Source organism: Dermacentor silvarum, chromosome 2, assembly GCF_013339745.2.
Source record: "Dermacentor silvarum isolate Dsil-2018 chromosome 2, BIME_Dsil_1.4, whole genome shotgun sequence".
NCBI classification, from domain to species: domain Eukaryota; kingdom Metazoa; phylum Arthropoda; class Arachnida; order Ixodida; family Ixodidae; genus Dermacentor; species Dermacentor silvarum.
In genome coordinates this window covers 193,719,808-193,737,935 of record NC_051155.1, presented here as the reverse complement: position 1 = coordinate 193,737,935, position 18,128 = coordinate 193,719,808, and the positions used below count along the sequence as shown (strand labels likewise).

The window sequence follows — 18,128 nt, the reverse complement described above, 5'->3', positions numbered from 1 at the left end:
CGTATTCTAGTTTGTATTAGGAATGGAGAGATCAACAAAGTAGTAACAAAAGAAAACCATAAAATAACTTTTTTTTTTCTTTGCTGCGTCAACACGTTATTCGTCTATGACAAAGTGTATAGCAGATATCGCCTAACTTATTTGGTCTTCGTAGTATGTGCGCGTGCGCTAAATAAGCCTTTATTGACACTTACGATTGAGCGCATAATATACGCGGTCTAAAACGTTCAATTGGAGCGAAATACGAACTGGTGAGTTACTCAATCTGCGCCGTTTGGCGCACGGTACGCACTCCCGGCGAGCCGTTCTGTACAATGACAGCGCGCATGAGAAATCGCTGCATTCACGATGGCTGCCACGCCTTTCTGTATCGACTTGATTGGCTCATTCAGCGGGTGTTTGACCCATGGCCTCGTCGCTATACGGTCTGCGTCTGAATGCGAAGCACGAAAGAACGTCTGACACTCGCCTTTTGATTGCTTAGAGACCTGTGCTGGATAGAGGCCCTATTCTGTTGGACCCAGTACAGCATGCTCGGACGAAGACAGCATTTGGCGCCAGGAAAACACGATGGAGTGGACATACGGAGTCTACATATAACAAAGTCGTTCTCGCACTGTGAAAGTACACTCTTCTTTAGCGTCAATTTTCACGGCGAAATATGCCGGACATCTGCAGACGTCTTGCCACTGTGCTGTCGATCTACCGCTAATATGGTTAAGCTTAAGGCAACAAGCCACGAGGACGGTTGCCTGGACAAATAGCTATATATACTGTACACCAGCCCTTCCACTCGAACCGAAGAAGAGCCGCCATGTTGGATCGCTGTTACATATACCTGTGCATATGCTGCCGACTCAGCGTGTTCAGGGCATTTATCGAGTGATCGAATTATTTTCCTAAATTAACAATAGGGCCATCGGAGAACTTTCGAAGATCATCAGGTGGTGCAGATTAACGCATTGGTCTGCACCGCCTGATCGTAACTAACGTACACCGACGTTGCAGTCAGTGCTCGAGCTTTTTTTTTTGCATTGCGCTCCCAGCCGGAATGCGTCCTCCGCGGTCGGAAATCGCACTTGCCTCCGCGCACCCAAACCAAAGTCGTCTATACAGAACAAGGGATAACAGGTTGCATTCAAAATTCGCAGACGCGACGACCCACAGCTCGGCCGGCCGCGCATGCAGAGGCTCGTGTTACGCAATCCGTGCTTCTACTTGGTTGATCACTCATCTTTCCGCTGACCGAAGCGCGGCCAGTCGCCGTCGAACGTGCGTGACCCCTCTCACGCTGACCCCGCGTCAGGAAAGTCGGGCGCGATGAAGAACGTCGTTGTGCCCTTCCGGCAAGTCTTCTTCGCGCGTTTCGATCGTCTTGTTTTTCAAGCCCGAGCGCGCTTTTTTAAACGGGCGCGCAGGCTTCGCCTCGGCAAGTTTGCGATGGCCTATAGTGCTAGCGTGCCACGGGCAGCTAGCTCCGCGTTGTCGTTGCGTGTTATGTATGTCCGTTCCTTCACTCACGCTCTCTGTGCGGCACGTAGTGCGAATTCGTATACGCTTCCTGCTTTGCGGAACGGTTGGCACATTAACCTGCGTTTCACTCCGTCCCTCTCTAAAGTGAACCCTGCACTTTGCGTGCGCGCTGGCTGCGTGGGCACTCTGGTTTCGCGCTTCCTCTACGAAGTGAACAGTGACTGCCTGCGTGTTACGCGACGGGAGTCAAAGGGATCTGGCAGGGAGCACCGGAAGGGGTCATTTAGTTTTTGTCGAGGTGCCCTTGGGGTGACACGGCACGCTCCTTGGGTTATGAAACATGCCGTGTTTTTCGGTCGGTACTGAATTTACTGGGTTTGTCCTGTTTGCGGTAAAAAAAAAAAAAAAATGCTACCCGCGCAGTGCAAATGCCAGCAGCTAGTATAGCTATGCAAGTGTAAAACGCCCTGCAACTTATGACGCAACCAGCACCTCTCTTTGTACCACATATTGCAGACCGCTATATATATATACGCTTCCTGCTTTGCATTCGCGGTGGCCGGCGGACTTATGTTTTCCTTGCCTAAAGTAGACACACTATAATATAAAGTGGACGCCCCACTTTGCGTGTGCACTGCTAGGCGTAGAACTTCGATCGGACGATCCGGTTTGCGATGCGCGCGTGCGGTTATATACAGGGAACTCCGTTTTATGTGCACCCACCTCACGCCCCAGGTGGAGACCATTACGCACACGGGGGGAGAGCGTGTGCCGTATTGGCGGCTCTTCTTCGGGACGCCTTCGGGCCAGCCATCCGGCCTTTGCTGCCGCCGTTATCGCACGGAACCCCATAATGGGGGCTCGACCACCTTCCTTTCTGCAGTATGCATCTCTTCTTCGACTTCTTAAGCTCTCTCCTCCTCCTCATATAACTGGCTCCATGCGGTCTTGCGCCTGCGCCTGAAATAGAAGAAAAAAGAACTATATATATTGCCATTATTTTGTTCCTCGCCGTCAGCTCTGTGGATCTCTGCATGCTCGAAGGACCGGTTTCTGTGAGGTGCTTCCCAAAGACCCCAGCTGCGTTAAACGCAGCCACCCCGTTAGGCCGCCCTGCCTGCTTTTTTCTTCTGCAAGCTTTTCTCTTTATCTTTATTTCTCCTCGACACGCTCTTTGTGAATAAGCAAGCACTGTGAGCTTCGCATGCTCCTTGTTTTTTTTTTTATATCTTCTGTTCTGCTTTCCTGTGCTCTTCAGCCGCGATCCTCTCGTCTGGTCGCGGGACAGCTGCGTACGTGCCTTCGCGTGTCGGCGACGTAGTGTACGCGACGCCTTGTTCTTCCATGCACAGCTTTTCTTGCTCTCTTGTTTGTTCCTTTTCTTTTCTGTATAATCATTGCGTTTTTTTGCATACGCGTTGCGTAACGGCAGCGCTCGCGTGCTCGCGAGCGCGTTTGCGAAGTGTCTCCGAGCCACTCGAGTGTCTCTCTCTCTCTCCGTCTGGGATGCTGGTGAATTCGTGTTACAAGGAATGCAGATGTCGCGCTTTCCTGGGAACACATTCCCGTTAGTCGGATCGTGTGGGCGTAGCTTCAGCATTCGCGACTGTGACGGGTGTTAGATGCGTGTGTCTGCGCCCCTTCAATGGCTCGAGATTCGCGCGGGAACGGTTATCTGTAACCTTCTCTCTTGGCGAGTCTTGGGCACGAGAGACGGCCACCCGGACGCAAATGTCAATCTCGGGAGGCCCGAGGGCGCGGGTTCAAATCCCGGCCGCGGCGGCCGCATTCCATGCGGGGTGAAATGCAAAAACGCCCGTTTACCTTGCATTGGGAGCACGTTAAAGAATCCCAGGTGGTCAGAATTAAACCGGAGTCTCCCCAACTGCAGGGTGTGCCTCATAATCATGTCGTGGTTTTGGCACGTAAAACCTCTGAATTATTATGTTTTCAATCTCGGGGCGCTATGTTGGGGCAAGCACCTATCAAGCTGCTGCTTATCATATTATTGTTTGTCCTGATATATATATATATATATATCATCTGGGGTATGATTAGAGAAAATTCTGAATAAAGTGAAGTCAACTGGTGTATTAAAAAGTATAAGCTAAGGTGCATGCGGCAAAGAGTTCGATTTATTAATAGTTCTCGGGAAAGAATGAGCACGCAATAGCGTCTTCATGTGTGAAGTTTGGAGTCATGGCATGTGGTTGTTGGTTTCTGTAGTGGGTGGAGAGGTATATAGGGTGTTAGATACAAATCAGAGTCTATGATCAATTTATTGTTAAAAAGCGGCGAAACTGTCTGTGCGTGCGTGTGTGAGAGAGAAAGATGGAGAGGGGTGGCGATTCGTTCAGTGCGCGTTGATTTATCGGATGTAATCGAAGGAATCGCACGCTTTTTATCAATGTAATTTCCGCGTCTCCTAATTCCCCTGACATGATGCCCGTTGCTCCAGTCAGGCGTCTCGCTACACGCTACGCCATGAGAGAGTGGAAGTTTCCTCGAAGTTGATCAGTCTAGAATTGCATTGGACCGTTGTTACGGTATATGCCGAATGTCGCCACGGCGAATAAGAAAGGAACTCTTCGCTTTCGTCGTGCCATCGACCTTGCAATGCACGCAGTCTATCGCGCGCACTACGTCGCGCCAGCGAAACACGAATAGCCTCGCCGCTCTCAGTGCAAATATAGAGAGGCCTGCGCAGCAAAGGAGATGCATGCTTGCCTCTGTTTCTTCTGCACACGCAGTGCGCTTTTTGATCGGCTGCAAACCGCTGCGTATATACGCATGCATACCGAGCGCGGATAAGCCCCGTGCACGTGGTGAGCATATGTGTGCGGTATAGGGAAGTAAGTGGGTGGGCTTCCGCGTGACGCAAGATTGAAGTGGGCAGTCACAAGCGAGGCTGTGAGACTGACAGGAAACGTATACGAGTGCCAAGCGGAGTTGCTGCATTGAGAACATATTCATCTGAATATTTTGCGAAACATATCATTGGGATTTTATACGAAAGAGAAAGAGGTCAACGTTAGTTATAAAAGGCTTGTCCGAGCCGTCGAATTGATCGTCATCGTATAGAATTCAACTTAATCAGCATAGCAACATTAGGGGCTCTTATCATCATCATTCATCGCTCTTTTTATCCCCTCCCCCCTTCCCCAGTGTAGAGTAGCATGCCAGAGCAAACTAACGCTCAAGCCGACCTCTCTGCCTTTCTTCAAATAAACCTCTCTCTCTTAGGGGCTCTGATTAGCGGGTCTTTTACTGTATAATACAGCGTTTCTATACTTCCCGGCCACCCGGCTTTGCGCTTTGTAACTTTTGTGTTCGCACAGAAAATGCGGAATCATCAGACAGTCGTTTCCACGACCCGGGAATTTGCGAAAGCGGGTGACACTTAACAGGCCGCGCATCGGAGATCCAGTCGCGCATGCTGGACCTTGAGGTCCACGTGCTGCTCTCATCGTCGTGCGATTTCCTTGTTCTGGATTGCTGATCGAAGTTCGTTACTTGCCTCCGGGCGAAGCCCCTGCTTTTTTTGCTTATGGTGACTCCTTTCCTCGAGCAAATAGCGCTGCTCCCCTTTCGAACATTTGCGCAGCCGCCTGGCTCCACGCGCGCTCGCTTCATTCGCTTTGCCGTTCGACGTCGCGTGCCCGAATGCGTCGGTTCGGCCTGCCGCGTAGTTCGTGTGCACATGGTAACCGCGCTATTCGTTTGTCCAGGCGCTTGCTGCACGCGTGGCCGTTCCGATGTTTTCCGACGGCGTTTGCCTTCCAGCGGGCATTAATTGTCCGTGATAAAACGCGACAGTGGCAGCCGTCGGTGTTTGTGCGTATATATAAACTCTGGCCGTGAAACAAATGAACCGCGCGTTCCTCGTTTTGTCAGTTTAGGTTCGTACGTCCGGAAAGGTTCATGGTAATGTCCAGTGACTGTCGCGTTTACTTATGCTCTGTTTAACGCTGTTGCCCGTTTCCTCTTTCGAAAAAACGTTACTGTTACTCTTTGCTTCGCCTGTGAAGCGTCCATGCAGCATTCCGTACGAGCGCCACACAGCGTGTGCAGTTTAGTCCGGGAGCCCTTTGTGTAGCAGCGGTATCGAAAATAGCTCTTCGATTAGTACATACCGTTTTATTCGCGTAACTATACACACGAAAACAAGCTTCATTCTTTATCGTCCAGCACAGTTTTACCGAACCTGTTTTCGAGTAGCAGGAGTCCTGCAGGTTCATGTGTGTTCAACACGCTAACGTGGCGAGTTCGGCATTGAGATGTTTTGCTAACTTTACGTTAGATTTGACACTCAGAGCCATACGTTTTATTCATCTATAAAGAAAAAAGAAGAAAAAAAAAGAAACGTCACCGCACGCCTCTAGATATTGTACTGTGCCGCATGCTTTCCCGTGATCTCACATGATGTTTGGCTTGAACTGCATAGTTATTTAAAACGATTTAAACGTCCCAGCCGATTTCTTGTACTGTGAGAAAGGTCCGAACCATTTAATCAAATCTTCAAACGTGCTGTATTTCTCATGTGGCGCACGCACACACATACGCGCACGGCCAGTGTCCGTTCCTCTCGTCTTTAAGCAAAAAAAAAAAGGTAATGTTCAAAGCAAATACCGGCATTTCGCGCAACTTCTGGAATATGCATGCACCACGTCACTGTCTTATTGTAGAGCGCATATTATTATAGTAATCGCAACTTAATGAACTAATAACACCGATGCCCTCATCGAAGCGCTCCTCCTGTGCGTTTGCACATGTCAGTATGCGAGCTGATCACAGGGAAACACGCGATGGGTCCACATACGTACAGATAAGACGGAAGGCACGATCGCTGACCATTGTATACTACACTCTCAATCCATTGATCCGAACGGCGTTCACCGACTACGCGCGCGCGCGCGTGTCGATATTGCTGCGTCCGGTCGGTCGTCGATAGATATAGTAGGCGTACGTGTGTGCACGCGACAGCGGCTCGCGTCGGCTTTCCTTTTGTCGTGCTTCGCCGACCGCGCGCCGTGAACGTCCGGCGGTGTCGCCACGATGCTTGCACGCCGATATTGCACATTTCCGAGGCCGCGGATTCGATCGCGCGGAAGGTATATACCGTCTGCACCTCGCACTGCCGCCGCTGTTTCCATTCCGTCTCTTCCCATCTTGCACCAGCAGCGAGCGGGAGAGATTGGCGGTGCGGTTCCTGCAGCCCGCCAGCTGTTTGCGCGCAGCGATGTCCTTTCAACACAGCGGGCAGAGAGTGCGCCGCGTTCTCGTGGTTTGCGTGGTGGACCCACACGCAAGGAGCGCCCGGCCTTGGTTCTCCACACTCCACTCGATATACAGCTTGGTTGGTTGACCCTCGCTTCGGAAGTTCCTCAACTTAAGGATCATGCTGGCTCGCCTATATATATATATATATATATATATATATATATATACACACGTCTGAGTTTTCTTTGCGGCTGCCTCTCTTGTCCTCCTTATATACTTCGTTCGGCGTTACAGCACCGGAAATGGAGTCGAGGGCAATGTGGGTTTGTTCCATATTGCTTTCGCGGATCTTCGATGCTTTCTTCGAGTGGCGATACGGGCGATACTGTGCGCGCGGTTCGGTTCAATTGCGGCGGCGCTTTTCTTTTGCCCGTTGTCGGTTCCGGTTCTATCATCGGCTTTTATGTCGTTCTCGAGAACTGTGTTCTTTGGCGCAAGACGCCACTTGAGATGTTCTTCCTTTCTTTCGAAGGATGAGGATGATGTCAAGGAGGAGCAAGACGCCACGTGTATAAGCAGCAGCAGCAGCAGCGGATGGTGTGATATGCAGTGTCTCTGGAAGCGGCCGTTGCGCGGCATTATGTAACGACGAGGCGCGAAGGAAAACTGGTTTTTCCATGCAGCATGGCCGTGTATAGGTAATTCGAGTTCCGGACTTCGTTGGTGGAGTTCCGTAAATGTTTATTGCTGTTAAAAATGCGCTTCTGAATGCTCTTCTAAGTATATAGTCTCCTGGTACCTTTTGTAATGATGCACTGCATCACGCTGCTGCTTACCTCTATCATGTACCGGTACCATGCGACCTGTCTGCTCGACACCACTGATGGACATTAGCTGTATATACATCACTGCAAATGACTGCTCAAATCCACAGCACCCACGGATTTTACTTTTCTGCATTGAAGTTGCGCAGGTAATTATAGAATGTAATTAGTTGACTTTATAAGTAACATGCGTTTAATTTTGTAACCACGAGCGCTCACTGTGCTCCGCGTCTTGCCAACTCGGTGCACTGTAGCAAATGCGGGTCGCACCAGCCTGTGAAGGAGAGTGAGTTGCACGTCTTGGGGGGGAGGAGAAGAGCTCGCCCATATTTTGCCACTAATTCATCCGTTATCGCTCCACTAAACCTAATGTCGCACCCGGAAAGATTAACGGCGAGCAGTGGTTCAGATACGCGGCCTGTTTACGTTCCTGGTTGGTTGCCGCCGCAAAGGGTGGTCTTGGTGGCAGAGTGCATACTTAAGTGTCTGCGTTTGCCTTGAGCTGTCGTCTAGTATCCTGCCGCTGAAGGCTGTCTCTTTAACAATGAGCTCGCACTTTCCTTGACGCCTGTCTGGACGTTCGGCGAGCAAGCAGTTTTCCTCGTCCTTTGAGCTGCGTAGGCCTTTCTCGCACGAAATCCGCGCGGGCCACGGACTCACCATCAATAATTCCGTAGAGCTTCTTTTCCACGGCTGTCAGTTCCTCGCGCGGGGAAAGTCGCAGCTTAAGAGAATCCGCTGCAGCGGCGTCACAACGCAGTTTGTCCTGACACTGTCATGGCGGCCTGCCTGTTGGAGGAAGAGAGATTAGCCGAGTGACACGTCGCTACACGGTGGTTAGCTAAACGCACTGAAGATGCGATAGGATTTTCCAAGCTGCTTGGCCACTAAACGTTGCCAACGATGTGCAGCTCGCGACGTTCGCGTCTGGTTTCGCCCGCCTTTGCCGCTTTGGCGGCGGGACAGCGGCTGCATTGCTTTGCATGCATTTCGAGAGGAAGAATGTTTTTTTCTCTTTATTTAACGGTTGCTCGGAGGCTGTGGCACACTTATGCTCTGTGCGATGTGGCGGGGTCAATATCTTTAGCTGCAGCGGTCAACATCTTTAGCTGCAGCGGCCGCGCATCCACTCCACCTTGAAGTTTCCGCGCCAGCTCCCCGTGACGTCATAGATTTTGATGGCGCCTGACCGAGCCTAATGATTTTTAAAAGATTTATAGACTGAGCTTAGCAAGATTCATGAACTTTATTGAGCCACACTTGCCTAAAGGCGAAAAGGTACCTTGAAATTCACAAAATGATACTTTGACCTTAATTTTCTCTTCTAATAATTAGCCAATTGTTGCGAAATTAACTGTAGAGCTTTGATAGAATACTCTATTGGTATAAACTGATTCAGTATTTCTCTTAACGCCCCGTTAAGAAACCCCAAGCGGTCTAGTTAATTTCAGAGGCTATCACTACGGTCTCTCTCGCAACCGTGGTAGCTTTTTGAGGTCATGCCCACGTAGCGATCAAACTTATTACACGTTGTCCTGCTGCACCGTAAATATATTCAGGTATTAACTGTATATTGTTCCCCACTAAGGCGTATTCTTTCAGGCGTGAACTGCTCGACTTTCAGAATTATTTCGCCATACTTTCGTACAAGCTGCGAGAATCAAGATGTATGCACCTCGGCCGTCACGCCACATTTGACGTCACAAGCAGCTCGTTGTGTCGTGTGTGAGCGACATTTATTGTGTAACGGATGATGTATGTGCTTTGAGCACGTCACGAAAGAAAACCGATAGCCCGTACGTTTCACTTTCAACTGTTGTCCCGGATGGCGCCTGTGCAATCATTTTCTGCAAGGCATGATTTCGAAAGGGAGCATCGGTCTTACTAGATAACGTCGCAGTCAGAACGCCCAGACTTTCCGTTATCAAGGATGTGCTGGTGCGAGGTGGCTGGTGGCTAAAAGAGAGAGAGAAAAAAATATTTCGCAGCTGTCCCACGCGGGTTACAAGATGGGGCGGAATGTGTTCAGGTTGGGAGGGTATGTGACGTCAGGAGAAGTTCTCTTGACGAGTTCATAACACCAAAGCCCAAACACCGTTCCACATCAGGGAAAATTAAAAGATTTTGTTCATCTTTATTTGTGGCCATGCAGAGTACATTCGTAAATATTTTAAAAACAGTGACACTTTTTTAAGGGAAGTTAGCGTAGTGATTAAATAGGTATTGGTTTTCTGAATTACCCCCAACTGAAAACTCTCTCCAGCATATATCAAAATCGCTACTCTGGGCTTTGCATTAAGTTACTCGCGCACGTAAATAAGAATTCAAAGGTATCACACTCGCCCTATCAAAATGATGCGTTGTGCTTTGTTAGGTTCGAAAGTACGAAAAACCGTGCGTTAGAACGCTTCTGGCCGCACCTCCTTGTTCATTCTCCATACACTACATGCAGAACGCACATTGGATTATTTTCTATGTAGTATTGATGTCTCCGGGAAATGTATCATGAAAAGCAGAGTATATGGCATTTCGGCGAGCGCCGTACAGTCTATATACGCACTGCGCGGCTTCAGACAGCGCGGTATCCTCTTCGTGCAGCTCGCTCGCTCAGCTCAGCGTCGTTGAGCAGTGCAGGCTTTCACGGCGCAGCTGTGACAACTGCGCTTCCACGTGTCTTCGTGGAAGAGGAAGCCTCGGCGCGTCACGCTACGTATAATGCAGCGCTGGGTCCAAACGTGTGAGCGGCCTTGCGCGACACGAAGGCAGCACACGGGCATAATCGCTTTGCAAGCCGGTCCTTATTACTGACTCCAGGCATGTTGCGAACGTGGAAAACCATCTTTCGGTAAAAGCGAATAGCTTTATTTCTCCCTTTTGGCCGTTATCGTGGTTGGTCGGACTCGGCAAGGAAGGAAAACGTTCGTTTCGTTTCGTTCGTTTCGTTCAATCCGCTTACATTGACAATTATCGTCGATGGTTTCTGCACAATTTTTTGTTTAGTATGCCGGTTAGATGGCCAGAAGGCAAGACCTCCATGTACTTGTACAAGGTAAACCATCTCCTCGTGATGTTTGATATACATATTGGCCGATATATTGGAAATATTGGCCAATTCTTGAAATGCTCAAAGTAAAAAGAATGAGCTCTGTGTACTCAAAATATAATTTCTTTCGCTCATTCGCATCTGTATACACTGCGCAAGCTTCACTTTCAGCTGTGCGGTGCACTTGCAACCAACGTTTTTAGATCTAAAAACGTTGGTTGCAACGAAGCTGCGGCAGCTGCGCAGGCAGGCCACAATTGACGTTGGCTCGAGCGCTCGACAGAGCGGTATCAGGAAAACCCGGTTTGCATGACAAGGAAAAAAGAAAAAGAGTTGGGAAGAACTGGCGTTTTGAGAAACGATGCGTTGCGGTATAGCGTGATTTCGCGTGCGAGGATGCGCGTTGCGTTGCCTGTGGTAAGCCGGTGCTTGCCGCGTACACTTCACAGTCGTCCCGTGAAATGCGTGGAGTACTTCCTCGTGAATTATCAGCTGGCTTTCTTGCGTCACGCGGGTGGAGGCACACACACACACGCACACGCACACACACGCACACGCACGCACACGCACACACACGCACACGCACACACACGCACACACACGCACGCACACGCACACGCACACGCACGCACAGGCACACACACGCACAGGCACACACACGCACACACACGCACACACACACAAAACATTATTCGCAATCTGCGTTCCTTGCGTATTCAAAGTTACGCGCTCACGAATATCCATTTCGTACGTGTGGCGCCATATTTGCGTAAAAAAATGGCACGCGTGCAAAACTGACGTGTCGACATACGTATATAGCAGCCATAAGTACTTTTTTCTGCCATGTTGCGTCATGCTGAAACAATGCTTATCTCGAATGTTTCCTCAAATGACATTTTATCACCTCATTAATTTGCGTCCTTCCTATATTGCAGCTCATCTGACCGCAAGAGCTTTCGGAGCACGGAAATCCCGAAAAAGCTTTTTTTTTCTATTGTTTTTTTTTTCTTTTTTTTGTCTGTCTGATATTTGAGCGCATGTGTGGCCTTCACAAGAAAAAGTATGAACAGCACCTTTTAATTATAAAGCGTATTATATATAAAAAGGTGGGTCCACCGGCCGAAACTGATGGGTAAATAAACCGAAGATAACCGCGATGTTGTGCTTCCCGTGTGTTATATATATATATATATATATATATATATATATATATATATATATATATATATATATATATATAGGCCTGGCTGCAAATAACTTGCGGTGTTTCGCAAATTCTGTGATCCGGGAACTTTTGGTGATCAGGGTGCGTTATTTGGCTGTCCCTTAAGTGTACGCCTACCGCTATTTGCCATTTTTCATTTCTTTCTTGCTTGATTTCTTTTCTATTTCTTACGTAATCGTGCCAAGCGTGTTCATTTGCTCAGATACCTTGTAGATATCAACCTCGAATGGCGCAGCGGCGCGTCTCTTTATCATGTGGGGATGAAAGGTTATATAGTGTGCATGATCATAATGACGTAAGTCTGAGCTGGGGGATGACGACAGCTGTACGTATCTCGGATGTCGAGATAACAGTTACGGATGTCGAGATAACGTAACGGGTGTGGTTGCTTTCCGCTCTCTCCCGCGCCGGTGTGTGTAGCTCGGGCGGAAGACGTCTTTCTCAACAACGAACGGGGAGCTCTAACGTTGCCAGCAAAGCTTGGCCGTTTCAATTTATAACTCCCCGGGGGGTTCACTTAGCCGGAACATAAGTTAATTTTATGTGAACCCGACCAAGTTGGGTCGAGTCGGCTTGTCGGCTTTGTGTAAACGCTAGCGGGTCGAGTTGAGCGTGCGTCAAGGCAAGTTCGGTTAAACCGGCTGCAAGGGGTGGATTGACTCCCCCGAGCCACTTGGCAAGATGTATGTAAATGCAGTATGGTCGGACCGGGTCAGCTCGACTTCCGACTCGACCCGCTCTCGTCGAGTTCACCTAAGCGAAGCTACTGAGGCTCGGACTCGCAGGTTGCGTAATTGAATGCCGTTCACGCCTCACTGGCGGACAACTGTCAGCGCGAAAGCCTCGCTGTATTATAGCCGTCGTGCATCGCTTCTAGCGGCAGCGCTAGCCGTCGATGCATCCCGAATTTGTCCCCCCCCCCCTATCGCACGATGTTTCGTAACCCGGCGTCCGTGCCGTAGAGGGTCTTTGCATACATTTGCGTGCAGCGGCTTTGGTGGAAGCGAGACCGAAACCTGTTGTTTCCACAGCGCGCCCGCCCGTGTACTTGCGGCAGCCGCATAGCATTGCTATCTGTGAGAACCGAGTGTGTCCGTCTACTGCCAATGTATAATATAATATACGCGTGTACGCCGGCGCCTCGTAAGGTCTCCGTTGAGTTCCCACGGTGAACGAGTCGTCCTTCTTGCGTTCCTTGGCGGCGCGGCTTCGTTCGGCGCTGTAGGGGCACCTCACTTTGTGCGGCGTTATGTCCGTGCTGGGTGGTGCACGCAGGCAGAAGGAGGCGGCCTATTTAGCGAGCCGCCGCGTGACCTTGCAAGTCTCGCATCGTTCTATAGCCTCCGCTCTTCCGGCAAACGCCCCGCGCGGACTCGTCTTGAATGTAGCGTGCGGCCCGGCCGCGTCTAACCGGACGCGGCCCGGTCCTTGTGGACTCTGTGTTAGCGGTGGGGGCGTGTACAGGCGAGGCTAAAGGATTACTCGTGTCGCCCATCTTTTTTCTCCTTTCTGGGCCGTCGCTGTTACTGGCGCTCCCGTGTGAACTTCCGTGTTGGGTAAAAGAGTAGCTATATAGTGGCAAGGAACATCTTACGGTGAGAGAAACAAAGGACGAACGCCAGCATTCGCCTCGTTTAAGTGCGCCTGCTGAGTCGGCTAACTTATTAATATGCTATAAAATGCATCATACTGACTTTGCACCGTGCACAAGTTTACGGCCTGAGTCTCCCTCAAGTCTGGGTGACGTGCACTTCAGCTTGAAGGTTCGCAGAGCTCCATAGAATACTGAACAAAACTCTGGCATCGCTTCTCATAGGCTGATGATCCAATAAGGATGTTCAAAAACGTTCGTTATACATGTGGGGCGGAGAGAAAACGGCTGCGCAATCGAAAACAAAAACCAAAATCCTGGTTGCTAGGCGCAGTATATACGTACGCGGGGCAGGATGCCCGCGGTGACTCTCATGTATACCAATAGGCCTTGCGCGGCCGTTGTGTCGGGGGTCGCATGTCGGTGCGTCTGTTTTCTTCAGGAGGCGCCTGCCAGTCTCAAGGCTCGACAGTTCAGGTGTCCGGCAGCGGCGTCTGTTGCCGTGTGCCGAGCGAGCGCTGACAGCTATAGCGCGTCGTCGTTCCTTTGTGCAATAGGCGGCGGTGTCCAGTAGCGACGCTTCTCTGGCGGGGGCCCGTCTGGTCTGCGCAGTGATGTTGGCGTGAAAACGCCGTCTTGTGTACGCTTGCGCGGGCTATGTTTGACTACCCGCGATCTCTTTGTTCGGGCGGGATTTTACTTTTTTTTTTTCTTCTTCTTCTAAAGTTTGAAGCCGCGTTTTGGCGACGCAAATACGATACCATCGGGGTTCAGGTTTTTTTTTTTTTTTTAGGTTCCTTTTGAAATTCAAGCGCCGGCCCTTCGGGCGGCTCCGCGCAACTGCCGTCGTTCCCACGTCCAGATTTCCAGATGCCCACCTATTGTTTGTAGAAAGACGCCGTCTAGACAAACTGTGAAATATAGCGTTTGATTGTGTGTTTTTGTTCGAGCGGATCTCCGGGAAACCTTATCCGGTTGTTTGTGCATGCGAATTGTTGTTGGCTGCAGTCGATTTCCATGGCTCACCGAGAGGCTTATGTAAATTACCGTCTCAGCGACGCCACAACCCTTGCATAAGCCAAGATACCGGCTTGTTAATGTATTGTGGTAGATTCTTTAGTAGTGATGAATGCGGGGATACCCATGTAATGGCTATCAGGAAGCCTATAGAAACTATTAGATTCACGCAACCTTACCCAATACAGTTTTTTAAAGAGCTTCTTAATACCCGTTACGTATAGGGCTCCCTGCATTTCGTCACTATTAGAAGAATCTACCGCAACTCGGTCCCTTTACTCGAAACCCCACTTTCGCGCTTCTCTCGATCCTTAATAACTCCTACTGACTTTTAGAATTTGTCCATCAAACATTTATGACTCTCTTGAGTATCTGTAATCTCTAAAACTCCAGCAAAATTTACGTCATTATGCGTTGGTTTTCTTCTAAAATGGCCCCTTGAAACTCCTTGAGCCTTATACCTACGCACAAGTACGTGCACGACCTGGAAAATTAACAGATCACGCTGTGAAATCTTTCGCGGTATCACGTGTTACGTATGTGCACAGTTTGTTCTGGCTGTATGTGGGAGGCCATGTGTTTCTGAGGCGCTTAGCTTGTCTGCTTTTACCCCCTATATAGCGCGGTAACTGAGCGCTATAGGGCTTTCAGCGCCCTATTTGCTACTTTGCATTGTCAGGTGTTAATAGGCGCGCTGTTAACTACAGTGGAATCTCGTTGATACGATCTTCACGGGAACCGGAAAACAAAACGTATCATCCGAAAATCGTATTATCCGAAATACATTGCTCCTGTAAGACGTTGGCTGGGAAAAGAACAAAAGAAAACGTATTATCTCGAAAAACGTTTTATGCAGAATCGTATCAACGAGATTCCGCTGTACCCAATTTTAACCGAGCCTGGTGACTCCTTGCCACGAAAGACGCTCGTTCTCTTCCTTTGTATGCCGATGCGTAGCCGCACTCGTGCTGAAGGTATACGGGCGCGGCGTGAGTCTATAGTGCTCTCGCTTCAACCAACATCGCTGCTCTTTATACATTGCGCCCGGTCGCAAGCGTTGTATCAAGCTTACCTCGCAGCGCGCTAGTCAGAGCGTCTGTCTCACTTTTGCAGCCAGCCGTGAATTCCATCCGCAAGCTGACGTCACGCTCTTTTCAAGGCGTGTAACTGACGTCTCCCTCTTGTGCGCGCGCGCGCTTCGGTTCTTAAATATGCGAGCATTAAATAATCACTCCCCTAAGAATTTTTTTAAACCCGCCTTTTACTCCTGCCAAGTTTTACGGCTCTCGAGCCTTTTGTGCATGGGCAAGTTAGCGTCGCGCGACTCCTTTATGCCCCCTGTCTCAGTATTTATTATAAGTTTTTTTTTTTTTTTTTTTTAAGTTCTAGTTCACTTCCATGGTGCTTCCGAGGTGGAAGCGCTCACGGTCGCAGTTCTCCACCGCTGGATGGAGGCCACACTATTCGACAACGCTCGCTCGGCGCGTCTTGTCCCCGCGAGAATTGAATCAACGGGTTGGCAGCCGCCCGGCCTTTTTGTGCCGTTGCCGCCGCTTGAAGTAGCACAACCGCCGCGCGGTGCAAAGCCGCGCACAGCGCGCACGGCCGCAGGAATTGCGCAGACCTTTGTTGCCGTAGCTCTTTTCGCGACCACTCTTCTCTATATAGGCTGGTCGCGTCTCGCGACGATGAACTTTTTCGGCCGCGTTCAGCAAAGCCGTTGAAATGCGCTTTGCGAACCGTTGACTGTTTGCTGTCCCGTGCGCGCTCCTCCCATTTCCTGCAGTTAACGAACGTAAGAGTTCAGCGCCTTTGTAATGCGCGCGTTAATTTTCTTTGTAGTACCTTAAATATGGTAGTCGAAATGAGGAGGGGGCGAGGGGGCTCTCGCAGTTGCGATTAGGACGCAGTTTTGCTAGAACTGCGCGGTATATAGCTTTCGTCTCGGCTACTATAACGTCAGAAATATTCGAGATTGAAGGCGCTGGAGAGGTCGAATTTGCGCGTTTGTTTATCGAATGTAAATATGTAATATCTGCGTTACGTCAGGCACTGGGTTAACTCGTGGTTGTGACGCCGCACTGCAGTTACGACCGCGTTGCTATACTGGGGACCATTTCCTGCGCGATATGTCCGCTTCGTGGCGTAGTGGGCTAACGCCGCGCGCTCGGAAGCGAGGGGTTCTGCGCGATATATAGCGCTGCTGTGTGTGCATATGGACTCAGACGGATACTCTCAATTGCAATCAAGCTTAAATGCAATAACGCCCGTGGGATAAGACTTCGGTGCACGTGAATTGGAAACTCTCCCCTATACATTGCTTCCCGAACATACATAGGTCAAACGAAAGCTATTTCGGGGTTAAAATCAATCAACTCCATTCCTGTCGAATTGAAGAGTTCCGCAGAATGAGATATACTATATGTATAGCTTGATGGACGGATGTCCGGCGCGGCCGGAGCTCTTTCGTTCAAAATAAGTGCAACGTTCCACGCGGCACACAGGACTGTTGAAATTTCGTCACTCCTTCGACTTATGAAAGCATGGTACGACGCGGCGTACGATGCGACAATGTGCAGCGCGTTGGAAACCTATCTATAGTTGCCTGTATACTGTTGCAGCCTGTCGAAACCTGCTGGAAAGCTGTTGGGTGCTGTCGTTGGTTCGACATGGCACGCGTACGCGTGGGATCGTACCATGTATCGCGCTCTAACGGAACAAATCGGGTTGCTAACTGCGTCATCGGTGTTTCCTTGCGATATTTGCTACGCACCATGAATGGGTGCAGTGAAGGGATGACGCTCCGCGCCCGATGCGTGTACGGCGGCGAGCTCGCTGTCACCGCGTCCGCATCTGGACCGTGACCGGGCGCCGCGGCAGCGAAACGACGACGTCCCCTCTATATCGCTTGGGTGCTCCGGAGTAGTCGCCGGTGTCGTCTTCGGTGCTTCGTTGCTGCCGTGGCGCGATGACCTTCTTTTGATATGCATAAATAGATGGGACGACGCGCCCCGTGGCCACTGCCCCCCCCCCTGTTTCTCTCTCTCTCTCTCTCTCTCAGCGTTTCCTTTCATGCAAGGCGGCAGCACCGTCGCATGCGCCGCACTTCATATTTGTGCACACGTGTCGTCACCGTCAATGGCGCACGTGTATTCATTCTATAGCCACTTCACAGTTGGGTCACCAGAGTCGAGCTGACATCTTTTGTAACTGTGAGACCTCCTTCCCTACAAACGCTGGCCTCCGCAATGCGAGGCTCCCATGGGAGCAAAAACGTCGTCGTTTCTCGAGCTGAGACAGAGCCTCGGAGACGACAGTGTTCTGCGAGCTGAGGGGGGTGTCGGAAGGCTGCATTAAGCTTGTCTATGGCGTAACAGTGTGCTCATTTCTTGGAGCGGCGCATCGAGAACGAGATAGGATTGCAAGACAGAAAGCGTCCGCCAGGCATCTCTCTTGTATACGCTATACTTTAGCCCATATGAATAATGTATAGTTTGTGCTCAGCCGCCATCAGCTTTTTGCTACGCGGCCATTATGAAGGTAGCATACATAATAATCGCGCGGGTGCTTTTAGCGTTGCACAAGCGTCTTAGTGCCGCGGAGCGTTCACGTAAACGTCTCGGCGTTTTAAGTATGACCACGCGGCCCGGTGTCATTGTCAATGTTATGAAACTTGGTCCGACCAGTATAAACCCTTATCAACCCCCATTGGTCGTTATCAACCTTATCGAACAT

General features: G+C 50.1%; 1 protein-coding gene and 1 long non-coding RNA gene across 2 annotated transcripts in view; both read left to right on the top strand.

Annotated features, from left to right (window-relative positions):
• Positions 1-18,128, top strand: part of LOC119442370 (furin-like protease 1, isoforms 1/1-X/2) — a 184,004-nt gene that overhangs the window by 30,845 nt on the left and 135,031 nt on the right.
• LOC125943263 (uncharacterized) lies at positions 7,976-11,086 on the top strand. Its single transcript, XR_007465705.1, has 2 exons — positions 7,976-10,755; positions 10,790-11,086. It is a non-coding gene; the product is annotated as an uncharacterized LOC125943263 (long non-coding RNA).